We start from the raw sequence: 11,310 nt of genomic DNA on the forward strand, positions 1-11,310 counted from the left end.
CTGTGGTCAGTTCTTGCTTAAGGTTTATTAACACTGCTAGACGCTTACTTGTAATTAGCATTAGTTATTTATTAATGTAAATATTCTAGAAATAAAAGTTAAGGTCAAACTTAAATTCTTTATGCTGCAAAACTCTGGAATCTACTCCTGTGTGAGGGAAATCTTTATGGACCTCAGCTATGCTAATTATTTCCCATCTGTTTTCTGCTGTTATCTCGGGACGCTTGTCTCGAGAAAAATGATGTTCGTCAACTCCAGTTTGTCGGAGCTGCTGTACTGCACGTGGGAGTGAACAACATCAGGCTGAGGTTCTGAAGAAGTTCTACAGGAGCCTGATCGAGACGGTATGCAACACATCGCCTGAAGCAACGATCATCGTGTCTGGACCGCTTCCCATGTACAGACAAGGACAGGAAAGGTTCAGTAGATTATTTGCACACACCTAATAAATAGTAAGTCAAAGTCCAAATCACAGTCTTTGTTGTCCAAACTTAATTGATATGTTTAGTGTCGAACATTATATTGAAACTGTGTCTATTCCTCGTTTAGTGACGCCTGTGGAGAGACGACTCTGCCTGTGGAGAGACGACTCTGCCTGTGGAGAGACGACTCTGCCTGTGAGCTGCTGGATTGGCGGTCCGCGCTTGAAACATCACACGCCGATGCTCACAAGTCAGTGGTTAGTTACTCTTTGACTCTGACTTCGTCTACTCCATGCGTTTCTCTGCCCAGGAGGACGCAATCATCTCTGGCTTCATTCACTCTGGCACGACACAACACCATGGATCACACAGCGGAAGACACGAGCCAGCACCAGAGCTAGAACCTCTCCGCCGCCCCTCCCGGTCTTCGAGATCTCGACCCGGAACCGCTTCTCCCCTCTTCGCGAGTCCGAACGCGACGCCACCGTGATCATGGGCACGTCCATGGTCCGTCATGTCTGTGCTAGCTCAGGTAAGGATAAGGTGCACACTCACTGTTATCTTGGTGCTCATGTTCTTGATGTTGCTGCACAGGTTCCTGAGATCCTGAATGGTTATGAGTGCGTCGGAGCTGTTATGCTGAACTCGGGAGCGAACGACATCAGGCTGAGGTTCTGTAGAAGGACTACAGGAGCCTGGTCAAGACTGTACGAAACACATCGCCTGAAGCAACGATCATGTTTGGACTGCTTCCCACTTACAGACATGACTAGTAAGTCAAAGTCCAAATCACAGTTTTTGTTGTCCAAACTTAATTGATATGCTTAGTGTGGAACATTATATTGAAACTGTCTATTCCTCGTGTAGTGACGCCTGTGGAGAGACGACTCTGCCTGTGAGCTGCTGGATTGGCGGTCAGCGCTTGAAACATCACAAGCCTATGTTCACTAGTCAGTGGTTAGTTACTCTTTGACTCTGACTTCGTCTACTCCATGCGTTTCTCTGCCCAGAAGGACGCGATCATCTCTGGCTTCATTCAGTCCGGCACAGACAACACCATGGATCACACAGCGGAAGACACGAGCCAGGACCAGAGCTAGAACCTCTCTGCCACCCCTCCCGGTCTTCGAGATCTCGACCCGAAACGCTTCTCCCCTCTTCGCGAGTCGAAAAGCGATGACGCCGTGATGAGCGGCACGTCCATGATCCGTCATGTCCGTGCTACCTCAGGTAAGGATAAGGTGTGCACTCACTGCTTTCCTGGTGCTCGTGTTCTTGATGTTGCTGCACAGGTTCCCGAGGTCCTGAACGGTGATGAGCACGTCTGAGCTGTTGTGCTGAACGTGGGAGCGAACGACATCAGGCTGAGGTTCTGAGGGACTACAGGAGCCTAATCGAGACGGTACGCAACACATCGCCTGAAGTAACGAGCCTTGCACATCTAACCCTTTCTGTGTCTTCTTTAAACTTTTCTAGATTCTTTTTTAAAGATAAATCAATTAGAAGATGACTAATGAAACTTAGTCGAAAAAAAAAAACATTTCTAATCCTTAAGCATATCCACGCACATGCTATTTAGCAGGCGCTGAACTGTTCAATTACTGGCCAGAATTGAACAGTTAAAGCCCCACGTTGGGCGCCATGTTTTACAGAGTGTGTGCTTTAATCTTAACACCTTTTAACCTTATTATTTATTATCCTCAGGTTAGGTCTAGTAAGTCAAATCTGCCCTAAATCATAAGCATTCGAATGGTATTTACAATTGTTCAGATGACTTCTCTGTGGTCAGTTCTTGCTTAAGGTTTATTAACAACACTGCTAGACGCTTACTTGTAATTAGCATTAGTTATTTATTAATGTAAATATTCTAGAAATAAAAGTTAGGGTCAAACTTAAATTCTTTATGTTGCAAAACTCTGGAATCTACTCCTGTGTGAGGGAAATCTTTATGGACCTCAGCTATGCTAATTATTTCCCATCTGTTTTCTGCTGTTATCTCGGGACGCTTGTCTCGAGAAAAATGATGTTCGTCAACTCCAGTTTGTCGGAGCTGTTGTACTGCACGTGGGAGTGAACAACATCAGGCTGAGGTTCTGAAGAAGTTCTACAGGAGCCTGATCGAGACGGTATGCAACACATCGCCTGAAGCAACGATCATCGTGTCTGGACCGCTTCCCACGTACAGACAAGGACAGGAAAGGTTCAGTAGATTATTTGCACACACCTAATAAATAGTAAGTCAAAGTCCAAATCACAGTCTTTGTTGTCCAAACTTAATTGATATGTTTAGTGTCGAACATTATATTGAAACTGTGTCTATTCCTCGTTTAGTGACGCCTGTGGAGAGAGGACTCTGCCTGTGGAGAGACGACTCTGCCTGTGAGCTGCTGGATTGGCGGTCAGCGCTTGAAACATCACAAGCCGATGTTCACTAGTCAGTGGTTAGTTACTCTTTGACTCTGACTTCGTCTACTCCATGCGTTTCTCTGCCCAGAAGGACGCGATCATCTCTGGCTTCATTCAGTCCGGCACAGACAACACCATGGATCACACAGCGGAAGACACGAGCCAGGACCAGAGCTAGAACCTCTCCGCCACCCCTCCCGGTCTTCGAGATCTCGACCCGAAACGCTTCTCCCCTCTTCGCGAGTCGAAAAGCGATGACGCCGTGATAAGCGGCACGTCCATGATCCGTCATGTCTGTGCTACCTCAGGTAAGGATAAGGTGTGCACTCACTGCTTCCCTGGTGCTCGTGTTCTTGATGTTGCTGCACAGGTTCCCGAGGTCCTGAAAGGTGATGAGCACGTCTGAGCTGTTGTGTTAAACGTGGGAGCGAACGACATCAGGCTGAGGTTCTGAAGGACTACAGGAGCCTAATCGAGACGGTACGCAACACATCGCCTGAAGTAACGAGCCTTGCACATCTAACCCTTTTTGTGTCTTCTTTAATCTTTTCTAGATTCTTTTTTAAAGATAAATCAATTAGAAGACGACTAATGAAACTTAGTCGAAAAAAAAAATACATTTCTAATCCTTAAGCATATCCACGCACATGTTATTTAGCAGGTGCTGAACTGTTCAATTACTGGCCAGAATTGAACAGTTAAAGCCCCACGTTGGGCGCCATGTTTTACAGAGTGTGTGCTTTAATCTTAACACCTTTTAACCTTATTATTTATTATCCTCAGGTTAGGTCTAGTAAGTCAAATCTGCCCTAAATCATAAGCATTCGAATGGTATTTACAATTGTTCAGATGACTTCTCTGTGGTCAGTTCTTGCTTAAGGTTTATTAACAACACTGCTAGACGCTTACTTGTAATTAGCATTAGTTATTTATTAATGTAAATATTCTAGAAATAAAAGTTAGGGTCAAACTTAAATTCTTTATGCTGCAAAACTCTGGAATCTACTCCTGTGTAAGGGAAATCTTTATGGACCTCAGCTATGCTAATTATTTCCCATCTGTTTTCTGCTGTTATCTCGGGACGCTTGTCTCGAGAAAAATGATGTTCGTCAACTCCAGTTTGTCGGAGCTGCTGTACTGCACGTGGGAGTGAACAACATCAGGCTGAGGTTCTGAAGAAGTTCTACAGGAGCCTGATCGAGACGGTATGCAACACATCGCCTGAAGCAACGATCATCGTGTCTGGACCGCTTCCCACGTACAGACAAGGACAGGAAAGGTTCAGTAGATTATTTGCACACACCTAATAAATAGTAAGTCAAAGTCCAAATCACAGTCTTTGTTGTCCAAACTTAATTGATCTGTTTAGTGTCGAACATTATATTGAAACTGTGTCTATTCCTCGTTTAGTGACGCCTGTGGAGAGACGACTCTGCCTGTGGAGAGACGACTCTGCCTGTGAGCTGCTGGTTTGGAGGTCCGCGCTTGAAACATCACACGCTGATGCTCACAAGTCAGTGTTTGGTTACTCTTTGACTTTGATTTCGTCTACTTCATGCGTTTCTCTGCCCAGGAGGACGCGATCATCTCTGGCTTCATTCAGTCCGGCACCGACACAACACCATGGATCACACAGCGGAAGACATGAGCCAGCACCAGAGCTAGAACCTCTCCGCCACCCCTCCCGGTCTTCGAGATCTCGAACCGGAAACGCTTCTCCCCTCTTCACGAGTCGGAACACGACGACGCCGTGATAATCGGCACGTCCATGGTCCATCATGACCGTGCTACCTCAGGTAAGGATAACGTGCGCACTCACTGCTTTCCTGGTGCTCATGTTCTTGATGTCGCTGCACAGGTTCCCGAGATCCTGAATGGTGATGAGCGCGTCAGAGCTGTTATGCTGAACGTGGGAGCGAATGACATCAGGCTGAGGTTCTGAAGGACTACAGGAGCCTGATCGAGACGGTACGCAACACATCGCCTGAAGCAACGATCATGTTTGGACTGCTTCCCATTTACAGACATGACTAGTAAGTCAAAGTCCAAATCACAGTTTTTCTTGTCCAAACTTAATTGATATGATTAGTGTGGAACATTTATATTGAAACTGTGTCTATTCCTCGTTTAATGACGCCTGTGGAGAGACGACTCTGCCTGTGAGCTGCTGCATCTGCGGTCAGTGCTTGAAACACCACAAGCCGATGTTCACAAGTCAGTGGTTAGTTACTCTTTGACTCTGACTTTGTCCACTCCATGCGTTTCTCTGCCCAGAAGGACGCGATCATCTCTGGCTTCATTCACTTCGACACAACACCATGGATCACACAGCGGAAGACACGAGCCAGGACTAGAGCTAGAACCTCTCTGCCGCCCCTCCTGGTCTTCGAGATCTCGACCCGGAACCGCTTCTCCCCTCTTCGCGAGTCGGAACGCGATGACGCTGTGATCATCGGCACGTCCATGATCCGTCATGTCCGTGCTACCTCAGGTAAGGATAAGGTGCGCACTCACTGCTTTCCTGGTGCTCATGTTCTTGATATTGCTGCACAGGTTCCTGAGATCCTGAACAGTGATGAGCGCGTCGGAGCTGTTTTGCTGAACGTGGGAGCGAAAGACATCAGGCTGAGGTTCTGAAGGACTACAGGAGCCTGGTCGAGACGGTACGCAACACATCGCCTGACGCAACGATCATTGTGTCTGAACCGCTTCCCTCTTACAGACAAGGATTGGAAAGGTTCAGTAGACTATTTGCACTAATTGAATTATTAATGTCATTGTGTAATGAACAGAAATTGCTCTTTGTAAATAATTGGAATCTGTTCTGGGAGAGACCTAGGCTCTATTATGCTTTACCTCAGCAGAATCGGAGCGGCTGTTCTGTCGGACATCTCCAAGACGTTAAACACCTAATGACTAGTAAGTCAAAGTCGCTCCTTTGAAAGCAATGTTTCTCCTGGTTCCATCTCTTGGACTGATGTCTCTGCCTGTAAGGCTATCTTTTGCCATCCTAATATACGAGAATCACCCCATGTATATGGTTGTATAAAAGTCATGCTGGATTTTTCCTGGGCTTTTGCTGCCATAGCTTAGCCTCTTTGGAATAGACTTATTAGACTTTCAATCACCCTTCAACTTATTTCTTATGTGCACATCTAACCCGTTTTTGGTGTTAAATAATCTTTTCTAGATTAGTATCTTTTTTCGACTAAGTTTGTCTAGTCGTCTTCTATTTGGTGATGTATCTTTTTTTTTTTTCCAAAAAAAGAAAATAAATTTTTAATCCTTATGCATATCCACGCACATGCTATTTAGAAGGCACTTAACTGTTCAATTACTGGCCAGAATTGAACAGTTAAAGCCCCACGTTGGGCGCCATGTTTTACGGTGTGTGTGTGCGCCTTAATTTTAACACCTTTAACATTATTATTTTTTATCTTCAGGTTAGGTCGACTAAGTCAAATCTGCCCTAAATCATAAGCATTCGAATGGTACTTACAATTTGTTCAGATGACTTCTCTGTGGTCAGTTCTTGCTTAAGGATTATTAACGACACTGTTCGACAATTGCTTGTAATTAACATTAGTTATTTATTAATATAAATATTCCAGAAATAAAAGTTAGGCTCAAACTTAAATTCTTTACGCTCAAACTCTGGAATATCCTTCCCGATATGGTTTGACGCTCTGACTCGCTGTAAAGTTTAAAACCAGACTAAAGAAGCATCTCTTTAGCCAAGCATTCACATACTGCTTACCTTTTATTCCTCTGTTGAATCAGATCGAATGCTTTTAACACTTTAAAACTTGAAGAGTCTGTAGGTTACTTGCATAGGTTGCGTAGTATTTACAGTCATTACTTTTCCTGTGTGTATTGCGTGAATGATGGGTGGTTGGGCAGATATTGTGTTATTGCGGTAGGTGGTATGCCATACGGAACTGTTGCCAATGAAACGCATTACCGCGACAGTGGGGCTCGACAGCCTTAGTCAAACGGGTTGGCACGTATGGTTGGGTTGTGGAGAGTTTGTGAGTGTTTTTTAACATCTACTCCTGTGTAATGGAAATCATTATGAACATCAGCTATGCTAATAATTTCCCATCTGTTTTCTGCCGTTATCTCGGGACGCTTGTCCCGAGAAAAATGGCGTTCGTCAGCTCCAGTTTGTATCCAGCCTCTCATGGAGACTTCAGATGCCCCAACACCTGCAATGAGAAGACTAAATGCCTGTGAAGAGACGACTCAACACCTGTGAAAGATGACTGGATGCCTGTGGAGAGACGACTCAATGCTGGCGATATGTTATGCCCTTAATATTACATGATTATCCAAATGTACTTTTCTGTAATGCACTTTCTGTAAAGCTGCTTTGAAACAAGTATTGTGAAAGGACTATACAAACAAACTTGAATTCACTTGCAGGGCCAACAGACTTGACTTGTGTGGATCCTGACTTGTGTTTGGATCCTGACATGTGTTTGACTTGTGTGGATCTTGACTTGTGGGTCTTGACTTGTGTTTGACTTGTGTGGATCTTGACTTGTGGGTTTTGACTTGAGTGGATCTTGACTTGTGGGTCTTGACTTGTGTTTGACTTGAGTGGATCTTGACTTGTGGGTCTTGACTTGTTTGACTTCAACCGTTGGAATTGGGTGGGTGGGTGGGTCATGTGTTTGAGGAGGTGAAGGGTTGAAACCAACCCTGGACAACTCAGTCTAAGACCAAAAGTCAATCAACTGCAGGTGCAAATCAAAGTTACTTAAGCTACAATATATAGGGGTGTATCCCACTCACAAAGACTTTCTTTTTTCAGTTTTTTGTTTTTATTTATATTATACTAAATGTAATTTTTGTATTTATGGTTTTGCCTCTTGTTCCATTTAAGATCAAGTTTGTCTGTCCTTTTTTTTAATCCCTTTCTAATTTGACCCTTTTGTCTGTCTTTGCATTTATGGTATATTTAGGTTTTTATTTTTATTGTTTTTTTAAATCATAGATCTTTCACTGTTTTCTAACATTTTCTGTCTGCTTTTTATGCCATTTTTGCCTTTCTTATATTGTAAAGCTTTGTATTGAAGTTGTAAACTTACTTTGTTGCATTTTGTTACACTTGATTTTGTTTGTTTTATTTTAATTTCTTTGTTTTTTTTTTTACTTGGGTTATGGTCCATATTTGTTTCCTTGTTCTGTTTTTTTTAAAGCCTTTTGTTAACCTTTGTTTCTACTCTTGTATGATTTTATTTGTGCCCATATGCAACTTTGTGTAATTTGAAACACCCCATTTGTGAATCCTAACCTTTATTGGCATTTTTAAAATTACTTTAAGTTTTTGTGAGGTTTATAATCTGTTTTGGTTTATTTTGTGTTCCATTATCCTGTGTTGGCCGGTCCCTCCAGATGTTTAGACAATCCAGTCTGATGTCCTTCACACTCAGCCTCTCATTGATGCTGCTGCTCCTCCTCCCCCCTCCTCTACCCGTGTCATCTAGTTAATGCGGCCTGTGTTTGTTGACTACTTTCAGCCCTTTGGTTCATCCTTCATTTTACCCTTTACACCTTGAGTCCACCTTTGTGCCAAGCCCCAGACTTGTGGCGGAGCTGGTAATCTGAGGCCCAAGACAGGTCGACAGAGTGAAAGTTAGGTTGATGCTCTATCAGGTCCTCCATGGGCATTTACTGCCCTGCAGTGCAGTGGTCTTGTCTCTGCCCAGGTCCCCATCTCTAATGGCTCCATCTGAGTTGGTTGTCCACCGAGTTGTAACTGGCACATTCACCAAAGGTCCCCCCTATCCTTTTATTGACTGTGTTTTGGCTCTACATCCCATCCTAAAGCAGCTTTGTCCACTTGACTTATTTTTGCTACTTTGTATTGTTTAACCTTGTTTTTTGTATTTCAGCACATTTTAGGTTTTTTATTTTAGGATTTTTTATGCCCTCTATATTTCAATCAGTCTGTCTTTTTTTCCTTTTGTACAGTATTTTATTTACTAACTTCTATTTAAACTTTGTTCTGTGCCCTTTATGGTCTTGTCTAAGCTATTCTAAGACAGAACAAAATAAAGTTGTCAAGCATAAAAGCTGCATGTCTCAGATTATTCTTCCTATTGCCCTTTAGTGTTTGTATTTCTGCTGTTTGCCTTTTATGCCTCTGCCAGTTAAGTCCCTTTTTTGTGCCCTGTTGTAGTGATGGTTTTTACATATTTGTTCCTTGTGGTGTTAGATTAAATTTGTAATACCCTTTATGCCTTAATGCTCCTTAATTTTTGTCTCTGGACTTATGTCCTTATCATGGTCTCAATGGCACTTTTTGTATTTGTGCATTTTTCCCTTTTTTGTATTTTGATCTCTTGCCTTTGCATTTGAACCATCACTGCTCTTGTCTTTGCATTTTCCCTTAGCCTATTTTAGTTTTATTGGCTTTTTATGAGTGAATGTTTTCTATATATCTTTAATTTATGCTCCTTGCCTTGTAAGCCATTGTGCTGTTTTATGGCCCAGTCCCATTGACCATTTTTGTGCCCATTCCTATTTTTCTGGAACAGTTGTATTTTGTATTTAAATGTACTTTATAAAAGGTTTGCCTTTACTGTTTGTGTGTTTTGTAAATGTATGTGCCTGTTTATATTCTGACTGCCTTCTGTATGTTAGCATTAGTGGCTTTCTTACTACACCATTTTTCTGCTTTGATTCATCTCTATGTTCTTGTGCTGATTTTTATTTGTGCCTGATGCTGCTATTTCATTCAGCCTGTTTGAATTTTGTTCTCCCCGATGGGATGGTTGAGTTTTATGGGTACTTGATTCATTTTCATGAACTTCTGGAAAACTGGAGATCTTTCTTTTCAAGTGTTCAGCTGCTGGACTTGGGTGGGTGGGACTTGTGTTGTACTTCAGTGGGTGGGTCTTGTCCAAGGTTGATTTTTCACCCTGCACCTCATGAGTCTATCAACTGCAGGTGCAAATCAAAGTCACTTAAGCTACAATATATAGGGATGCCTCCCACGCAATATATAGGGATGCCTCCCGTGCAGACACTTTTTTTTCTTAAGTGTTTTAGTTGCATTGTACTAATTTTGTATTTATCTTAATTAAAAAAGGGACAGACAAACTATGGTTTCTCCTCTTGTTCCATTTGAATTTCTATTTTATGACCCTTTTGTCTGTCTTTGCATTTATTTTATATTTAGATCTTTATTTTAAAGCATTGTTTTTATTGTTAATAAATATCTTTTAACTTGTTTCTTACATTATCTGTTACCTTTTATGCCATTGTTTGCCCCTTCTTATATTGTAAAGCTTTGTATGAAAGTTGTAAACTTGTCTTGTATTTTGTTACACTTTGTTTTGTTTTTCATTTTAGTTTTTAAACATTTTCAAAATGACTGTAAAGTACTTGTCGGGTTATAATCTTTTTTTATTTTTTATTTTTAAGCCTCTCATTGATGCTCCTCCCGCCTCCTCTACCCATGTTATCTATTTAATGGGGCCTGTGTCTGCTGGCTCCTTGCAGCCTTTTGCCTCATCCTTCATTGCACCTTGGGTCAACCTTTGTATTCCAGATTACCAGCTCCGCCTAGGAGTTGATCCTGTCTTTGTGCCAAGCCCCAGACTTAACTTTCCCTCTGTCGACCTATTCGTTCCACCATGGGCAGTTCTCCCTCAAGCTGTTTTGGGGGTCTTGCCTTATTCCTTCAACCTCTGTGGTTCTGCCTCTGCCCTGCAGTGCAGTGGTTTGTCTTGGGTGTTCAGCTCTGCCTAAATCCTCATCTCTAATGGCTCCATCTCATTTTGTTGTCCCCCGGGTTTTGCTTGGTCCATTTACCAAAGGTCCACCTATCCTTTTATTGACTGTGCTACGGCCCTACATCCTGGTGACCTTGTTGGGGCTTTCTGCCATGTTCTGCCTCCCTATTCCCTCCATTATCTCCTCTGTGGTGATTCCCTCTGTCAGCACCTCCCTTGGTCACAGCTCTCTCAAGCTCCATATCAAAATGTCAATCATCCTCTGTCTCTTATTTAATACTGTTTCAATTTCTTTTGATTTCTTCTAGTACTGTTGTATAATTCTGTTTCCTTTGTAAGTTTAGTTGTAACTAAATGCTCCTTTTTTATTTTTATGCTGTTGATTGACTTAAATCAAAAGCATAAATACAAAATAAAATATAAAATAAACGCATTGACTTTTAATGTATTTTTTTATTTTGGTGGGAAAGTTACTTTTTGGAAAGTTACTTTTTGGAAAGTTACTTTTTGGAAAGTTACTTTTTGGAAAGTTACTTTTTGGAAAGTTACTTTTTGGAAAGTTACTTTTTGGAAAGTTACTTTTTGGAAAGTTACTTTTTGGAAAGTTACTTTTTGAAAAGTTACTTTTTGAAAAGTTACTTTTTGAAAAGTTACTTTTTGAAAAGTTACTTTTTGAAAAGTTACTTTTTGAAAAGTTACTTTTTGAAAAGTTACTTTTTGAAAAGTTACTTTTTGAAAAG

The 11,310-nt window shown here is 41.9% G+C and overlaps 2 long non-coding RNA genes across 3 annotated transcripts; both read left to right on the forward strand.

Annotated features, from left to right (window-relative positions):
* Positions 1 to 4,220: 4,220 nt before the first annotated feature.
* LOC148971011 (uncharacterized) lies at positions 4,221 to 4,855 on the forward strand. Its single transcript, XR_016147447.1, has 3 exons — positions 4,221 to 4,305; positions 4,402 to 4,624; positions 4,687 to 4,855. It is a non-coding gene; the product is annotated as an uncharacterized LOC148971011 (long non-coding RNA).
* A 103-nt stretch (positions 4,856 to 4,958) lies between these two features.
* LOC148971012 (uncharacterized) lies at positions 4,959 to 10,999 on the forward strand. 2 transcript variants are annotated; one of them, XR_016147219.1, is made up of 4 exons: positions 4,959 to 5,006; positions 5,103 to 5,319; positions 5,382 to 5,565; positions 5,693 to 10,999. It is a non-coding gene; the product is annotated as an uncharacterized LOC148971012 (long non-coding RNA). The 2 variants fall into 2 exon arrangements; XR_016147220.1 differs by having other exon boundaries at positions 5,103 to 5,491.
* The last annotated feature ends 311 nt before the right edge of the window (positions 11,000 to 11,310 follow it).

The sequence above is a fragment of the Pimephales promelas genome, chromosome 18 (assembly GCF_988280905.1).
Source record: "Pimephales promelas chromosome 18, fPimPro1.hap1.1, whole genome shotgun sequence".
In the NCBI taxonomy this organism is placed as follows: Eukaryota; Metazoa; Chordata; class Actinopteri; order Cypriniformes; family Leuciscidae; genus Pimephales; species Pimephales promelas.